The 17,509-nt window shown below is 42.4% G+C and overlaps 1 pseudogene; it reads left to right on the forward strand.

Annotated features, from left to right (window-relative positions):
• Positions 1–17,509, forward strand: part of LOC135892054 (bromodomain-containing protein 4-like) — a 104,801-nt pseudogene that overhangs the window by 38,111 nt on the left and 49,181 nt on the right.

The raw sequence follows: 17,509 nt of genomic DNA on the forward strand, positions 1-17,509 counted from the left end.
TTTGAAAGCCTTAAGCAGCAAGAAGTACAGGGTGAAATCCTGGCCCTATTGAAGGCAGAGGCAAGATTCCTATTGATTTCAGTGGGACCAGGATTTCATCCACACACTAGACCTGTCTGCAGACTTAAGAAGGCAGGTCTGCACATTGGGAAGCTTTCTTCCCAGCCATTAAAGAGTGAAAACTTGCTTTTGTTTTTTAAAATGCAAGGTTAAATGCCCCAGAAATTGTTGGCTTATATGCAGGGAATTTTTCCTATATGCCATTTTTTAATGTTTGTTTCATATTCCTCATGAATCTAAATTCCTATCACTTTTGCTGCTGTGTGCTGCATTTACTCAAGCTATATATATATGTCCTTCTATTCCTGTGTGGCTTTGGATAAAGAATCCTGCACTGTAGCTCAAAGGAGCATTAGATCTTTTGACTGCATCATCACACTGTGTGTGACCTCTCAAGTTTCTGCTCAGTGCATCATAACTGTCTAGCTACAGCAATGCTCAAAGCCACACTCTGAATTTCCATACTACTGAGTGATCTGCTTAGCATTTTACACAGCATGTTAGTTTTTAAAATCATTGTTAAAATTGTTAAAAGGAGAGAGATATGTTTTAAGGAGGAACTGAGGGATTCACCACAGAGAGCCTGCAAGCATCAGTGATGCTGGTATATGTGGCAGGAAGCACTTGGCTAGCACAGGGGAATTTAAATTACAGCTCACAGTTCTAAACATCAGGGCTTCGGTATATGGGTGCTGTACCAGGCTGCAGGCTATTACTACATGGAGATCACTGTTCTCCTTCCTCCCTGCCTCCTATAGTAATTTATTTGAAATCCTGGCCTCCCAGTCTCAGCATTCTGGGCATTTTCGCATTAATTGTGTCCTCTAACTTTGCTTAGGAGAATGAGACTAAATTATGAAGATGTGAAAAGTTAGATGCATGGAACTCCTCCTTTCAGGCTTTGAAGTGATGTTAGGGATCCATGTTAAATCATCTGTATCAGATCTCTACCCAGTCTTCACTGTACAATACTGCATAGATGGATCCAACGATTGCATGACAAGGTCTTGGGCCAATCTGAAGGTCATTTTGTGCCCAGCCTTCTAGTATAGCACTAGAAGTGAGCAGTTTTAAGCCTGCTGACTGTCCTATTGTATAACAGAGGAGTGAAAGGCTGGTCTTTTTCCACTGAGTGCCTGCAACTTCAGAATGTTCTTCCCTCTGATATGCACCAAAATATATCAATGACATCCTTCCGGGCAAGATTTTAAAATAGTTTCCTGCTTTGTTTGCATTTTTATGGGGGTTTAATTTATTGCTGAATGGTGGGTTACAAGGGTTTCCTATTCACCAACTTCTGGAAACTTCTTAATTTGGATTCTGTTTTTTTTGAGCAGAGCTCAATCCTTTGTTTTAAGTGAAGAAAAAATTGGTTGTACCTCACTTGTCTATAGGCTTTTTGTCTGGAGAACATTTTGAGCACTGTCCGTTTGACTACTGTTCTACTTGGAGCAGGTTCACAAAGACAAGAAGTATTGATAGGCTGGTGATCATAACTGTCTGATTCCATGCAAGGAAGTCTTCCATGTTGTTTTCGTTTGTTTGTTTGCATTACTTTAGCACGTAGAGGCCTGAACTGAGATTGTGGAACCCATACTTACAGGAACCCATAAGGATTCTCGTCCATGTCAGAGACAGTGGGATCAGTCCTGGGATCAGTCCCACCCCTTCTCCTGTATGGACCACTAGGGTCTTTGGGCAGCGTATCCGCAGCAATTTTCTAGACCTCTGGCTCCACTGCACCAGGAAACTAGTCTCAAACATTCTCCTCCACCAAACCCCCACCACCAGAAGACCTTTGAGGGACAGGAGGCTAGGGTGGACAACAAGGCTACCCCTCAAACCCCTGTTTAATTTTTGTCTCTGGATGAAGTAGTCATGTTTCCATCACTATCGATGGTTGAGCTTTTTTGCTGATTACAGGATCTTGTGAAGAGGATGGTGGACACCCCCTTGATACCTCTTGAGGAGGTTAAAGACACACAATGCAAGCTCCTTTGTAGCCAGTGACACCTACCCAGGTTGCGTTACCCAATAATGACGAGCTCATGGATCCAGCAAAGGCTGTGTGGAAAATTTATGGCACTATACTGGCAACTTGTAAATGGACAGATAAAAAATATTGTTACCCCAAGACTCAGGATTTTTGTTTTGCCATCCTCCAACTAATTCCCATGTGTTGGATGCCGTAAACGAGCCAGGTAAATAGCATTATTCCAGATCTGCCTCTTATGACAAGGACCAGAAAAGGATAGACCTTTTTGGGTGAAAGGCGTACTCATCTGCGACCCTTCAATTTTGGATCACAAATTATCAGGCAGACATGGCTAAGTATGATGTCACAAGAGTTACAGCAAGTTTGCAACCTTTATTGAACATCTTCCACAAGAGCATAGAGAGCACTTTCAGGCTATCATTAAGGGCAGTTATTAGCCAGAACCCCTCTCCCAGCATTCTTGAATGCTGCAGACACTGCTACTAGATCCATCTCCACAGCAATTGTCATGCACAGAGTGTCGTGGCTCCAGCTGTTGGGGTTCGTGAGAGAGGTACAAAATGCAGTTGAGGACCTCCTGTTTGATCAGAAGCTCTTCTCAGGAATACAGACGAGTCCCTGCACACGCTGAAGAACTCCAGGGCTATGGTGAGGTTTCTGGTATATGTACTCCTACAAAAAAGAGGAGATTTAGTGGGTCTCAAACTGCCCAAAGATCATACCCAACACAATTCTCTGGATTTCACAGAACCTGCTAGAAAGAGACTGAGATTTCGGAGGGAAAAGTTTCCCACCCGCCTTCAGCAAGTACCCAGTCATCTTTGAAATAGCTATTTTGACAGGATGGTCAAGGGCTCAACTCCTCCCTCACCTCTAGTTTGCAAGCTGCGACCTTTTGCCCACCTCCACACTTTTGGAGACTGCCTTTCCCATTTCCAGCAGACACAAGTGTCATGGAGGTTATAACATTGGACTCCACCATCCACTTTGTCCCTTCCTCCCTTCCACATCCTCTTCAGGGACCCCTCTAACAAGACTATACTGAGCCAAGAAGTACACTCCCTCCTTTGTTTAGTTGTACCAGCCCCGCCCTGGTGCAGCAGCGGTTAATCCTTTTCTTTGGGCTGAGGAGGCGGCCATGCTCCCTCAGCTCTGCTGGGCATGCTCCAGCGGGAGACAGGGTATAAAAGGAAGCAGAGCTGCTCAGTCTGGGCTGACCGCTGGCGAGGAAGGAAGTGCACTGCTGGCTCCTGTCTGAGGACCGCCTGCACTCCAGGATTCAGAGGCCAGTCAGACAAAGACAACCCCCCAGGCTCAGGATGCCACAGAGAGTGGAGAGACCGTGGGGACCCAGAGACGGCAAACTGCAGAGAATTGGGTAGGAAGTGACCCAGGGAAACTTGGCAGGGAATCAGTTGTAGAACCAGACTAGCTCGGCGTGTTTCGGTAGGATCCCCGGTGAGCTGGTGGTGGGCAACCCCACCACCAACAGGGCCCTGGGTTGGGACCCAGTGGAGAGGGAGGGCCCGGGTCCCCCTACCCTGGCCACCACTCACCCCAGCGTGTGGCCCAGCTCACCTGTACTATTGACTCTGGCCGCTAGGCCGCGCTGCCCTGGCAGCAAGGGCCGAGCTATTGACTCTGGCCGCTAGGCCGTGCTGCCTCAAGACCAAGGACAGTCCTACAGACCCAGCCACAGGGCTGTAAAGCAGCTCTCCCCCACCCCCAAAGGGTGACTGGATGTACCAGCCCTGCGACAAGGAGCAGTAGACCTCACAGGGGAAGGGGTTTTACTCAAGGTATACTTTTGTATCACGTCTCAAAAAAGTTCCAGATGGTGGCTCTGGCAGCCCTAATCTCTTCTCTAAAGGCAGGAGATTGGTTTTCGGCCCTCGATCTATAGATTGCCTATTTCCATCTAGAGATACATCCTGCACACAGGGGATACCTGCACTTCACCATGGGCCAGGATTGTTTTTAGTGCTGAGTACTTCTCTTCAGACTTTGTTTGGCCCCAAAGGCATTCTGAAAGGCTTTAGCAGTAGTAGCTGCTCACCTTTGGTGAGAAGCAATTTTAATCACCCAGTATCTTGACGACTGGTTAGTCAAGGGCTGATCTTACAAACCGGTACTAACTTCCATCCAGAGCCCCCTCTCTCCTCCAAGAATTGGGTCTCCAGCTAAACATTAAAAAAAAAAAATTATCCACATTAGCCCCTGTAACAGAGAATACAATTCATGGGGGTATATTTGGATTCGTTGGTAGCCAGGGACTTCTTTCCCACATTCAGATTCGTAACTTTGTCACATCTGGTTGGGACAAGTCAAGGAAGACCCTGTACTACAGTAAGGAACTGTTTGCAGCTCCTGGGTCATATGACAGTTTTCACCGTTGTGACCAAGCATGCAAAATTATGCCTCTGCTGCTTTTAGGGCTGATTCAGGGGGACCTATTGGACGAACAGGTTAAGGTTCCCCTCCAGGTGAAGAACTCTCTGGATTGATGGCAAGATTAATGCAAAGTCTGTGTGGGTGTCCCGTTGATCCAACCTGCTCCAATAATAACTGTGACAACAGATGCATCGCTGTTTGTTGAGATATACCCCCATCCCTCACTCATAACTCAGGGCAGGTAGTCACCTCAGTCAACTGGTCTCTATATCAATTTGTTGGAACTCAAGGATTGCCTACCTTGAGTTCCTGCCCTCATCAGTAGCAAAACAATCACAATCATGACAGACAACGTGGCTTGCATGTTTGATAACAACCAGAAGAGAGAGATTCCCTTTCCTGTGCGCCGAAGCTAGAAAGTTATGGAACTGGTATATAGCCAATCAGAGTCAGATCTCAGCCGTTTTGCCTTCCTGGAGCCCAGAATGTCACAGCCAGTTGGCTCAGCCGGTACTTCTCCCAGGACTAAGAATGTGAGTTGGACTGTCAAATCGAGGTACCAGGCGTGGAGTCCGATCGAGAGGTAGGATGAAGCGCAAGCTCCATGAGGAGGGCCCTTAAGCAAATATCCCGCTCCTTCTGAGTTTGAGGGTGAAAGTTTTTGCAGATTCTGCACTTATCCTTTCTGTGGGACTCCCTCAAACGTTTTAAACAGTCACTAATGGGCATTGGCCGGCTACACAATGAACATGGCTTAAAATCTGGGGCACGGGCATGCCCCGCTCCGAGGCGCAGTCCAAGCCGGGACTCTAAACAACTACTCTAACACTTAACTTAAAGATCTAACTAAGTACCTAGCAACTAACAACAAAGGAGACAGAACAATGGACTGTAAGGACCACTAACACTCTTGCGATGCAAGACATGGCGCTCCAACCAACCGTCATGGGCAGTAAGAAGGCGTTGCCGACCCTGAAAGGGCACAGGGTCGGCAACGCCTAATATACCAATACATGAGCGTGGCCGACCCTACAGATACCACTAAGGCAAAAATCTCCCAACTGTGCATGTGGGCATGCACACACCTAGAATGGAATGGACATGAGCAACACATCTGAAAGAACAACATTTACAAAAAGGTAGGTAACTGGTTTTGTTTGTTTGTTTTGTTTTGTTTTTTTGTTGGCTTGCTTGGAGATTCAATACAAATAATTTTAGCTAGGAAACTCCATGCAAAAAAATGACATTAAGAAAATATCAATATTGCGAAGTTAAGCACTTGGAAGCCAGGAAATGCTAAAGTTAAGACTGAATGTGTAAAATCTTGCAACACTGGCTACTAATCTGTGTATAATAGAAAAAACAGACTTCATGAAAGTCTGTATAGTATGCAAAGTCTATATAGTATGCAAATAAACAATAGTTCCTTGAGTAACTACACATGTGCATTTCACTCTAGGTGTTGGTGCGCATGGCTGTCAGAAACTTTTTCCCTCTATAGTACTCGCTTAGTAGCTTGAGCCCCCACCCCATTCACCATTACATGCAGATATAAAAGGTAGCCCCCCTCAGTTCCTTTTTATTGCCCATGACACTCATTGGAACTCTGTTCTATATCAGAGCAGTTCTTTCTCTCAGCCTTTGTGAACATAACGTGTGTGTATATATACATAGTCTAGTCTTTAGTATTATTAGCCATGGCCAAATGAGCAGGGGAGTTGCTGGCATTAATGTTGGGACTTCCACAGATGATGATCTTTAAGGACAAGGTTTACCTGCATCCTCATCTGAAGTTGGTCCCAAAGGTGGCTTCCACTTTCCACATCAACCAGCCAATTTATTTGCCAGTATTCCTCCCTGCTTATATGTGGTATTGGGTAGAAGAGCATTTGCATATGTTGGACATAAGAGCCTTGCCATTTTACCTGGACAAATCAGTCACTTTCATAGATCCTTCCAGTTATTTGTAGCATTGGCAAACGGTAAGAGGTCTGCACCACCCAGAGAATTTCTTCCTGAATTGCACCCTGCATATGCATGCACGATGACTTTGGCTAATGTCACAGCTCATTTGATGAGGTCACGGTCAGCCCCAGCGACCTTTCTGACACAAGTCCCAGTTGCAGACATTTGTAGTGGCAGTCTGGTCCTTGGTCCACATCTCCATGATCCACATGCTGTGCTTAAGACTCCAAAGACAATGCTAGAGGAGAACAAGTTGTTCTCCAATCTTTATTGAAATAGATTCCAATCCCACTTCCTGTCTTCTGGCTTCTGAGTCTCCAAGAGTGGAATGAACATGTGCAATTACTCGAAGAAGAAAAAGGGTTACTAACCTGTTCCATAACTGCTCTTCTTAGAGATCTGTTGCACGTGTCCATTCCATGACATGCACTCGTACCCATCTTCATTGGAGTTATGGCAAGAAGGAACTGAGGGGGCTAGAGGGAGCTCTGCTCTTTATACCTGCATGCAGTGACGCACAGTAGCAGAGGAAGTTTGAGCCACCAAACGGGTACTGCTGAAGGAAAAAGTTTGATGGCCATGCACTGGGCATACAGACTCCAAAAGCGAAATTGACATGTGCAACACATCTCAAACAGTAGTTACGGAACAGGTTAGTAACAGTTTTTCATACTAAGCCCTGCAATCCAGTCTGAACCAGACTACAAGTGTCAAGTCTGGGACAGCTGGGTTTGGCTCTCCACTTGCCTGTGAGGTCAGCCTGTGGTGGTTATTTGTGACAGCAGCTGTGTGCCTTACTCCTGCTGTCTGCCACCATCTGCTACTCTGTGTGTGTGCTGCAGTGTGAGAGGTATTGTGATGCCTCAGCCTACTCATTTTGCAGGGTACACACAGCAGAACATGGGTGACAGGACCAGAGCATGCAGCTGCCTCTGTGCCAACCCCACGGCAGGAGGCAGCAACAGTCGCAATTCGGGTTCAGGGGAATGGAGTAGAAGGGTCAGGGTTGAAGTCAGGTCAAAAAATGACTTGACCCTACTTGGGCGGGACCTAAAAATTAGGTCTGAGCAGACCTCTGGTAACTGAGAATATTATGATTGATCATAGATAAGGTTTTAAATTGCATGTTAAGAGACGCCTACATCATACTAAAAATGGAAAGTCAGTCTGTAACCACTGAGAATGTGCTAGAAATTGGTTCTTTCTGTGGCTCTGTGCTCAATAGTGTCATGTTTTGATATGACTAGTTAACCCTTTGCCCATTTCTGATCACTATTTTGTGCTGTTCATAAAGATGTTTGCTTGTATTTGAATATAAATTAGTGAATTTTTGTTAATAGGTTAACAATGTATTTTTGCCACTAGATGGTATCTGTGTCAACTTCAAGCTGCTTTTATTGGATTATTTTTTCTGCCTGTTTTATTTTTAATTATTACTTGATCCAGTTGGCAATTGTAGTTTTCAGTTTCTGCATTAACCTGCTGTGAAAGTGTTGCTTTTCATTGTTAAACACCTCAGATGCAGAGGCAATTTGTTTGTTTGTGGCGGGAAGGTTGTCTGATTAGTAAAGCTTGTGAAGCACTTCAGGAACTTTAGAGCCTTGTTTGCACGAGGCTTTTTTTGCCAAAAACTTGCCACTAACCGTGCTACTTGTTAGGGCAGACAGGGCTTTAGGTGGCCACCTATGATATGATTAATCAAAATTTGTATTACGGTAGTGCTTAAAGGTCAACAGATTGGGTCCCTAATGTGATAGATATCCACACACAATAAATGGCAGTCCCTGCCCCTCAAGAGCCTACAGTCTACCCCGCTGCATCTTCTTAGACCTTCTGTAAGCAAAGTTAGATGATACGGTAGTTAAAATGTAAATGCACACCTGGAGTTACCTGTGCACTTACCATTGCTACCAAGTTGAGAAGCTGAACTGGAGGTAGCAACAGAGAGAATATTTTGGCAAAAAATCTAGTGTATACAAAGTCTATGGGAAGGCAAATGGTGCTATAATTACTTTGATTTACAAAAAGCATATAGAGAAAAAATCCTACAGATACAAGTTCTTGAGGCCAAGACTGATGAGAGTTCAGAGATGGGTGCGACTGAATTAAAAGTGCAGGAAGGTTTCAAGAAAGGATTTCATTCAAGTCATAGTGACAGGTGTGGTACAAGAGCCAAAGTAGACTAGTATATAAGTCAGTACAAATTTCGTATCTGTGATCCTTTGCCTGTACTCTAAGGGAGGACAAAGGAGAAGGAAAAGCATGTTGGTTTTGTGGTCAGTTTCCTTATTTAAAAAGTCCTGTTAAATGTTTGTTGTTCAAAGGAATCATTAGTCTCTTGTGTAAATATTTTTGATAATGCTTAATAGCTGATTTGTGAAATGAGGTTATTGATTTATTTTATTTAACTGTGTGTTAAAATAGTTTCATATTTAAATAGTAAATTTTTATACTGCAGCATATTTTATTTGGTGAGTGATTAAAATGAGTTACGTAAATACATGGGTAAATATTTATTTTCATACCAACAGTATGCATAGCACCATGATGAGCAGACATGTGCCCTGTTCTAAAGAGTTTCTAATCTAAGTTGTATACACAGTAGAGTTAAGAGATAAACTCTTACATACACAAAACAACCTCTATAGGTTAAATGTTGAACTTCCAGGCAGAAGGTGAATTTTTGCCTTATTCTTTTAAATGCATTCAAAACTTGATAGAGGGATGGTACTGAAAATCCTGACAGCAGAAGTGTGTCATAGAGAAAGATGAGAACTTGTGCGCCCGCCCTCCCCCCACACCCCCCGCTTTTTTTTGTTTTGTTTTGTTTTTTGCAGCAGTTAATTAGGGCTGTTCTTCATATTTATCATTTCAAAACTTCGTTTCTAACCATTGTATTTTTGTTTTACCCACATTTACTCTTTCTCTATATAAATATAGTTGAAGAGAAGAGCTGCAGTTATATGAACAAAATCCCTTATTTTCTTCAGATCTAAATTATTCACAAATTACGTTTTATTTGTAAAATCCTTCACTCTTTCTATGAAAGGGATTCAAATGTGAATCACAAAGGTTTTGATAAGTAAAAAACTTGTTTATCTGATTTTAAAAGTAAAAGGGCTATGGCTCTTGAAAATACATATAAACAAAACTGTTCCTCTTAAGAGTCAGAAATCTGAGATGTGGTCATCTTGGTCTCTCTGCTAGAGTGAGAGAGTTCACAAAGGGAAACAGCATAAGGTTTGTGAGAGAAAAAACGAATGTCTCTAAAGTTCAGTTTTTTCAACCTCTTAAGGATAATGGTGAGTGTTTCAAGTGTTGCTAAAATCCTATGTCATTGGTTATGTCGTCTTTTGGAATCTTACAGGAAAAAAAACTTTGCAGTTAAACATTCAAACAAACAAAATGGACAGATGTTGAAAAATACTTTTAGGCTTTCATATCAGACTCTTAAATGTTCTCAGTTGCCATATCATTGATTTAAGTCAGTGTTTCACATAAAGGTGACTCTGCGCCCTGGTTCACACTAAAGTATAATTGCAAGTTGCTTGGTCAAGTGGTAAATGTAATTGAGGTGGTGTTTGCTTTCTGTAGCCAGCTGGTTATGATGTAATCATTGTCTTTAGGAAATGGAGCTTGTACCTTTGCTAAGAAGGAGGGCAGACAGCAGTCACTGCAGTGGTACTGTTAAGAGGGTATTTGCATAATTCTTGTTTTAAACTGTCTGTGCTGAATAAAGTGTTAGTACAGGGTATAACTTGGCACAGAAAATTTCAGCATGCAAAGAGCACTTGTCTTAAAAACAAACAAACAAAAACTAATACAATTTTTAAACTATTTCTCCCCCTGTCCCTATTGTTTCCTTCAAGGGTATTGTGGTTAAAGTCCAGTTTCCAGACAGATTGCAGATCTTGGGGAAATTACTTAAATGGTACAGCCTTATATTTCTAATAGCCTAGTTGTTTGTCTCCAGGCAGCTAATGCATTCAGCATTCTGAAATTATAAGTAAAATATCAGAAAGGTAGCTAGACTTACAGTAAGGTCCTGGATTTGGGCCTTTAACCTTGATGTCATGGTAATGTGGCCCACTACTAGTTATTTCCTTTTAAATATATGTTTAAATAGCTAAGTCAGGTAGGCCATATGTGAGCAAAATGACTGCATATCAGTCAGGCAGAATGACCCCCTTAATTGTTCTGAGGCACAAGCCACAGATTGCTTGTAACGTGCAAAAAGATGACTGAGCAGAGATGACTGAGCAGTGCATGCTTCACTGACAAATACAGACTTAATATTATGATTGGTAGCATTTATGTGGCTTTTCACCATAAACGTGTTTTTACATTTTTTAAATATAACCCTTTTAAAGAGTCATGCTTTAGTTTTTACATATTGAATGATAAATGGGTTAGAGAATATTTAAAATGGACTCTTCTGCTGTTAGACTAACTTGTTTCCCCAGCTGCCTTTGCTCTAGGTGAGGATGGTGCTTTGGCATGTCACAGTAACTAAATGTTGGCGTTTGGGACTCCTCTGTACCATGAAGAGCTTTTTTACATTTGCCTTATTTAAAAACTAAATCCCAGCCACTATTTACCTGACTGAGCAGTTAGGATGTGCTCTGAGAATTTAGTTCAGATAGCGTTGTGTGTCTGTCTCTCATTTGCCTTATCTGTAAAAAGATGGTGTTTCTAATTGCCAGCCCTACTATCTGGGATCTGAGAATCAACTTGGGTTATATCTGAATATAATTTGTCAGCAAGAAAGATTCTGCACCGGAACTTGTTTAACAATTCAGAGGATAATGACTGACCCAGGGTAAAATCCATTTCTCCCTCCCATTGGCTCTGCAAGACTAATGTCAATATTAAAATCTTATTTTGGCACTAAAGTGGATGCAATATATATTACTGAGGATACAATTTAGTCACAGAGGTCATGGAAGTCATGAATTCTGTGACTTTACCAGGCCTTCTTGACTTCTTTAACTTCACCCTGTTCACTAGGGAGGGTGGTGAAGCACTGGAATGGGTTACCTAGGGAGGTGGTGGAATCTCCTTCCTTAGAGGTTTTTAAGGCCCGGCTTGACAAAGCCTTGGCTGGGATGATTTAGTTGGGAATTGGTCCTGCTTTGAGCAGGGGGTTGGACTAGAACCTCCTGAGGTCCCTTCCAACCCTGATATTCTATGATTCACCCAGGGCTGTGCACCACTCCCCTGCAGCTGGAGCCATGGCTATCTCCTCTGCCCCCACCCACTCGTGTCTGGAGCCAGGGCTGTGCCCCCCACCCCTGTGGCAATGGGGCTCGGGCTGTCAGTCCCCCAGGGGCTCCAGCTGTCATACCACCCCCAGCAGCTGCCCCCCCCCGTTATTTTAAGTAAAAGTCACAGAGAGGTCATGGCTCCTGTGAATTTTTGCTTATTGCCCACAACCTGACTGTTATTTTTAGTAAAAGTGACAAAATCTTAACCTTACATATTACGCACAGGGAAGAGACCTGTCGAGTAAGAAGATGCCCTTTTTACATAGTTGCCTTTCCGACCATACTCTAAGCAACCCAGTACTGTAGAGCAGGTGGAGAGCCTGCCAGGGTTTTAAAGAACACAATAAGACTTCAGAGAAGCTAAAATTATTTAACCACAAAAGCAGGATGGAGGAATACCTCCCCCTGGACAAATCTTTACAGATAGTCTGTCCGAGAAGTAGCATTGGTAAAGGTCTTTTTACATCCTTTCCATGCCAATGTTGGTGCAGAAGGCAGAAACCAGTCCTTTGCTGCTGCTCCCCATTAGCTCTGTGGTGTTGAGATCAACTATTCTGCCCTCACTACTAAAGGGGGTTCCTAAGATTGCTCTTGGGTGCTTTCATTTCCACTTGGCAGCTTCACATGGGGGTTTATGTTGGCATCTGCAGTACATGCTTCAGATATGTCAAGTGCTTTCTTCTGATTCTGGTGGAAATGAGCTGCTGGTTAGTGATTTCTCAGATCTCTTCATTGGTGATTTTTTCCAACCAATGCCCAGACTCTTTCATAGGCACTTACTTTCGAAGGTGTCTGGTTTTCTGACTAACGTTTTAGTAGCTCTCCAGCTCTCGCAGCCGCGTGTTAGCACCGAGATTACTTTTGAATTGAAAATGCTGTTTTGTTCTGGCACTGTATATTTTTGATTTCCATAGGTGGTTGAGTTTAGTGTATGCTGTGGATGTGTCTCTGTTCTTGATGTCACTTCCTTCTTGAGGTCTCTGTTGGCTAACGGTGCTGCCCAGGTGGATGAACTGTTTTACTTTTTTGATATTTTAGCCTTATAACTTGCTTAGCGTGTTATTTTTGCCAAGTTGTCTGTCTTTTATGGGCCTCACTCACTAGTGCAGTATCAGCAAAGTCTAGGTCTTCTAGGCATTTTCCATCTGCCCATGCTGTTCTGGTGTTTGTGTTGCTAATGCACTTTGTTATCCAGTCTTTTGCAATGCCAAACAACAATGGAGATAAAATGCAGCCGTTCAGCACCTGTGTCCACATTGAACCATGTCATCTGGTTGTTCAGATTTAGTATTAGCCATTCTGTAAGGGGATTTTTTTCAACATTTCAGTATATCTCTGTACTGGGTTTTGTATTAAGGTCTTGACTCTGCAAGCATAGTTGTAATTTTTCTTTAGGACTTCAATCTACCATATCCTCCAAATCTCAGGTTTACCTTTTGACTTTAATTTTGTTTAAAATATCAGTTAAGGAGTGAACAGAGAGGTAGTATAGTAGCGTAGTAAGCTTTAAGCTGCCTCAAAGTTATTTTTAATTAAGGAAGCTAAAACATTGAATTCTATCCTTTAGAAGTAATGTTGAGGAATTGTTTGCGCCCTCTGAACTTTGTCTTATTGAATAAGGAAGCTTCTGCCCTGAATTGGACAATCAATGTTTCTTTTTGCTAATCCATAGAGCTGTTCTGCTGTTTTAGTAGGTTTGATCATCCTGCACCTTAGTATTTATTGTGTAGATAGTATCATCAGTTCAGCACTCTTACCTTATTTAGTTACATAAGTAAGCTTTGAAGGTTCAGATTTTTATCGGTAAATGTCAGTAAACCTCAATTTCACTATACACACACAAACTGAATATTTCTAGCGATAATAGAAAGTTACAGATAAGCAAAGTAAGAAAAATGCTGCTTGAGAACTGTTTGATTTAAGGAGATTTACTTTGTTTGTTTGTATATGTGATATTGGCAATTTGTATTTTAATGGTAATAAAGCTTTAACTTTTTGAATCTCTACATCTGCTGTCATTAAATAATTGACTGACCACCCCATGCTGCCCTGCGACTGTGGACATTTAAATAGATAAGTAGGGGAAAAAAAGTTTAAAACTTGTAATTTTTTGCAACTGTGAAAAATTAAATGGACAAAAAATGCTTAAAAATAAACATCGATATCAGAAGTTGAATTCTGCCAAGCCTGTACAGAACATATATTGAATCTTAGTCTGTCCTCCCTTCGTTCCTTCAAGGAGGAAGGCTTGTCTGTGTTTGTCAGGTGCTTATGTTGCTTGAATAGTAATCATTATTACATGCTGATCTGCTTGTAAATGTGTATTTGTATAGTACTTGCAAAGCTAGCATTATTTTTCAATGTGTTTTTCTCCCCCAGGATGTTTTTGAGATGCGCTTTGCTAAAATGCCAGATGAACCTGAAGAACCCATGATTCCAGCCTCCTCTCCAGTAGTGGTGCCACCCCCAACCAAGGTGGCCCCCCCTTCGTCCAGCGATAGCAGCAGTGATAGCTCCTCCGATAGCGATAGCTCATCAGATGATTCTGAGGAAGAACGAGCTCAGCGACTAGCAGAACTCCAGGAACAGGTAATGTGTTCTCCGGGTCTAGGGGCTAGAGTAGGGGGAACTAGGAGTCAGGCATTCTCAACTCTTCTACTGACTTGGGTGACCTTGGGCAATTTGCTTTAGCTCTTTGCCTTAGTTTATCCATCTGTAAAATGAGCTACCAGCTTCCCAGGGGCTGTGAAGCTCAATTGTAAAGTGCTCTGACATCTGTCGTTGAAAGGGCTTAATGGGAAAAGTATTAATAAATATCGTGATGTCTTTCAAAACATTTGATTATGTTCTATTTAGTACACATATAATGTTCAAAAAAATCACAGCAGCACACTATACCATTGCCTTGAGTTAGGTAGCGTCATTTGAATGGATAGAATACAGTTTTGGGCTGGCTCAACTTAAGACTAAAGTGTGGCACCTGAACTTATAAAATGGGGCCTGTAGCCACCACCTCTGATAGGGAGGTGCAGCCCCGAATACAGGCAGTGCTCCATCTGAATCATTGTAGCCTCACAGGCCCTCCTCGTCCATTAAATCATTCATTGTCAATAGCATTTAGTGTCCAACTGGCGCAGAGGAAGTGGGCAGTCTGTTCTTGGCTGAAAGGTGAGGAGAGTAGTAACTTTATAAAAACTTCCTACCCCCTGTCAAGCGGGTCAGGGTGCTTTAAAGTATAATGGGGAAAAAAATCAGTGTACAATAAAAAGCATCTAGAACTGACCCACTTAATATTCAAAGAGATGAAAGCAAGTGAGAGTAGCCAGGCCAGAAAGGAGAAGAAAGGAATGAATATGGGAGTGGAGGTGATGCAGAGCAAAAGTATCTTGATCTTTGTGTGTCTGCCTCTTAGCTTAAAGCAGTGCATGAACAGCTCGCTGCCCTGTCCCAGCCACAGCAGAGCAAACCAAAGAAAAAGGAGAAAGACAAGAAAGAAAAGAAAAAAGAGAAGCACAAAAAGAAGGAAGAAGTAGAGGAGAATAAGAAAAGTAAAACCAAGGAACCACCACTCAAGAAGGCCAAGAAAAATAATAGCAACAGCAGTAACTCAAGGTCAGCTTTGTGTCTGTCGTATCTTGCAGTTTTTGTATTTTACTGCACTGAGGAACAATAGAGAGTTAGAGACAACCTTCTTGCATTCAGGATTACTTCAAACAGTAACCCCTAGTGCCTGTGGTGTAGTGATGGCTCACTCTGGGGTTTCTAGCTTCTGTAAGGGCCTTGGCATTGATAGTATCAGTTCCAGGAACACGTGTTGGTGCAGCCCCCAATCCGTTGTGCCTCAGTGTGACAGTACTTGTTTTCACTCATGCACCCCTGTGCTTCTGTGTCTAGCTTGTGGGGCTGCCATTAGTATCCAGTATGAGATATGATAGAGAATTAATTTTTGTTCCTCTATATATTGTCACTGTGACATTGAATCCCAGATCCTGGAGTTTTTTAGATTTCATCTATCTTCCCCTCCTGGGTGCTGGAGGGATTGGTTTATCAGGGAAAAGGTTATGAGCTAGATATTTACAGTTGGGTAAGTGACAACTCAGCAGAGGTAAAATATCCAAGTATTTCAAGGGCATAACCCCCAGCCAGGGGGAGGAACTATTTACAGTGCAACAAAGCATCATAACTTCGGGTAATGGGATGAAATGAAGAAAGGGGAAAATGTAGTTTGCATATAAGTACAAACTGCTTGCAGTGAGCTTGATTAGGCTGCAAAATTGTCAAAAGTAAGGGATATGAGCCCATTTCTCATCCCCTACCCCCACCCCCCATTTAGGGCATTGAGGCTGGATAAAATACTAGACAATGTACTGTAGAGCTCAATTGTAAATTCTTCCCAGGGAACTGAACTGACTGTGGCCTAATAGATCTCTTACTTCTCTAATTTCATTGGTAATCCTTTCGCTACATAGGCTGTGCATTCTGTGTTAACGCTGAGGTGCTATGAATCTGGCTGAAGTGTGACCTCTTCAATTAGATACACATCCTTTTTATAACTACAAACCTAGTTTCTCAAAATCAGTGATAGTCTAATTTCTGTATTCTCAGAATAAAACCACAACCCTAGTATATGAAGTCTCTAACAGATCGTTACTTATTCTGAGGACAGTTGTTGTTGTTTTTTTTATGCCTGCTGCTTCTTGCTTCCCCTCCTCTCCCACACGCACATATAGATCAGCAAGTCAGAAATCATAAGAGGGATCCATATATTTAATGCTGAAAATGAATGTCACCAAGGAGCGCCTATCTATCACGTTCTGTTCTCTCTGCCCTCTTACCCACCCATTCCAATTGTACTCTTAATAGCCTACTGAAAACAAACAACTTTGATCATTTTTAATTAGAGTGTAATGTAATCAATGTTACATTTAAGACATTAATATCAAGCTGCTGCTTTTTAAACTCCTCACGATTTTGGTGTTTCTATAATAATGTTTTATAATTATTCCTAAGTAGTAAGAAGGAGCCTGTGGTGGTGAAGAACAGCAAACCCCCTCCTGTCTACGAGTCTGAGGAGGAGGACAAGTGTAAGCCAATGTCCTATGAGGAAAAGAGGCAGCTGAGCCTGGACATTAATAAACTCCCTGGTGAGAAACTGGGCCGAGTTGTCCATATCATCCAGTCAAGAGAACCCTCGCTTAAAAACTCCAATCCTGATGAGATTGAAATTGACTTTGAGACATTAAAGCCATCCACGTTGCGGGAGTTGGAGAGATATGTAACATCATGTTTACAGAAGAAGAGGAAACCTCAAGGTACCTTTCATCCTCAAAGCAGTTTACTTCACATTCCAGCGATGTAGTGCAAATCTTGTGAGAGAGACACACACACGCGCACACACACAGACACACACATGTAGAGAGAGATGTGATGCACATACTGTGTATATAGGTATTTATATCCTCATGCCAGGGAAGAGAAGAACTCATTTCAAAACTACTACTTTTCTATCAAAAGATAGATTAATGGCACAACAGCATGTGTGTTAAATCTTACCACTGGACTTTAACTCAATGGCTTGTGATTTAGGGCTCATTTTATCTTAATATCCCTGTACTTTGATCTCTAATGTAAATATTTTCTTCACTCCAAACACTTGATACAAGGGACACATCATACTGCCAGCTAAATGGAATATTACATGCTGTTTCAATCTCATGCAAACTTTTCTTGTAAAACCATTTAGTTTTCGTTTATTGTACAACAGTATTTGCTCTGGGCTGCAAACTCACCTTCAGTGTGCCAAAAAAGCCCCAAAGCACCTCTTCTCACTGAA

Source organism: Emys orbicularis, chromosome 19 (genome assembly GCF_028017835.1).
Source record: "Emys orbicularis isolate rEmyOrb1 chromosome 19, rEmyOrb1.hap1, whole genome shotgun sequence".
Taxonomy (NCBI): Eukaryota; Metazoa; Chordata; order Testudines; family Emydidae; genus Emys; species Emys orbicularis.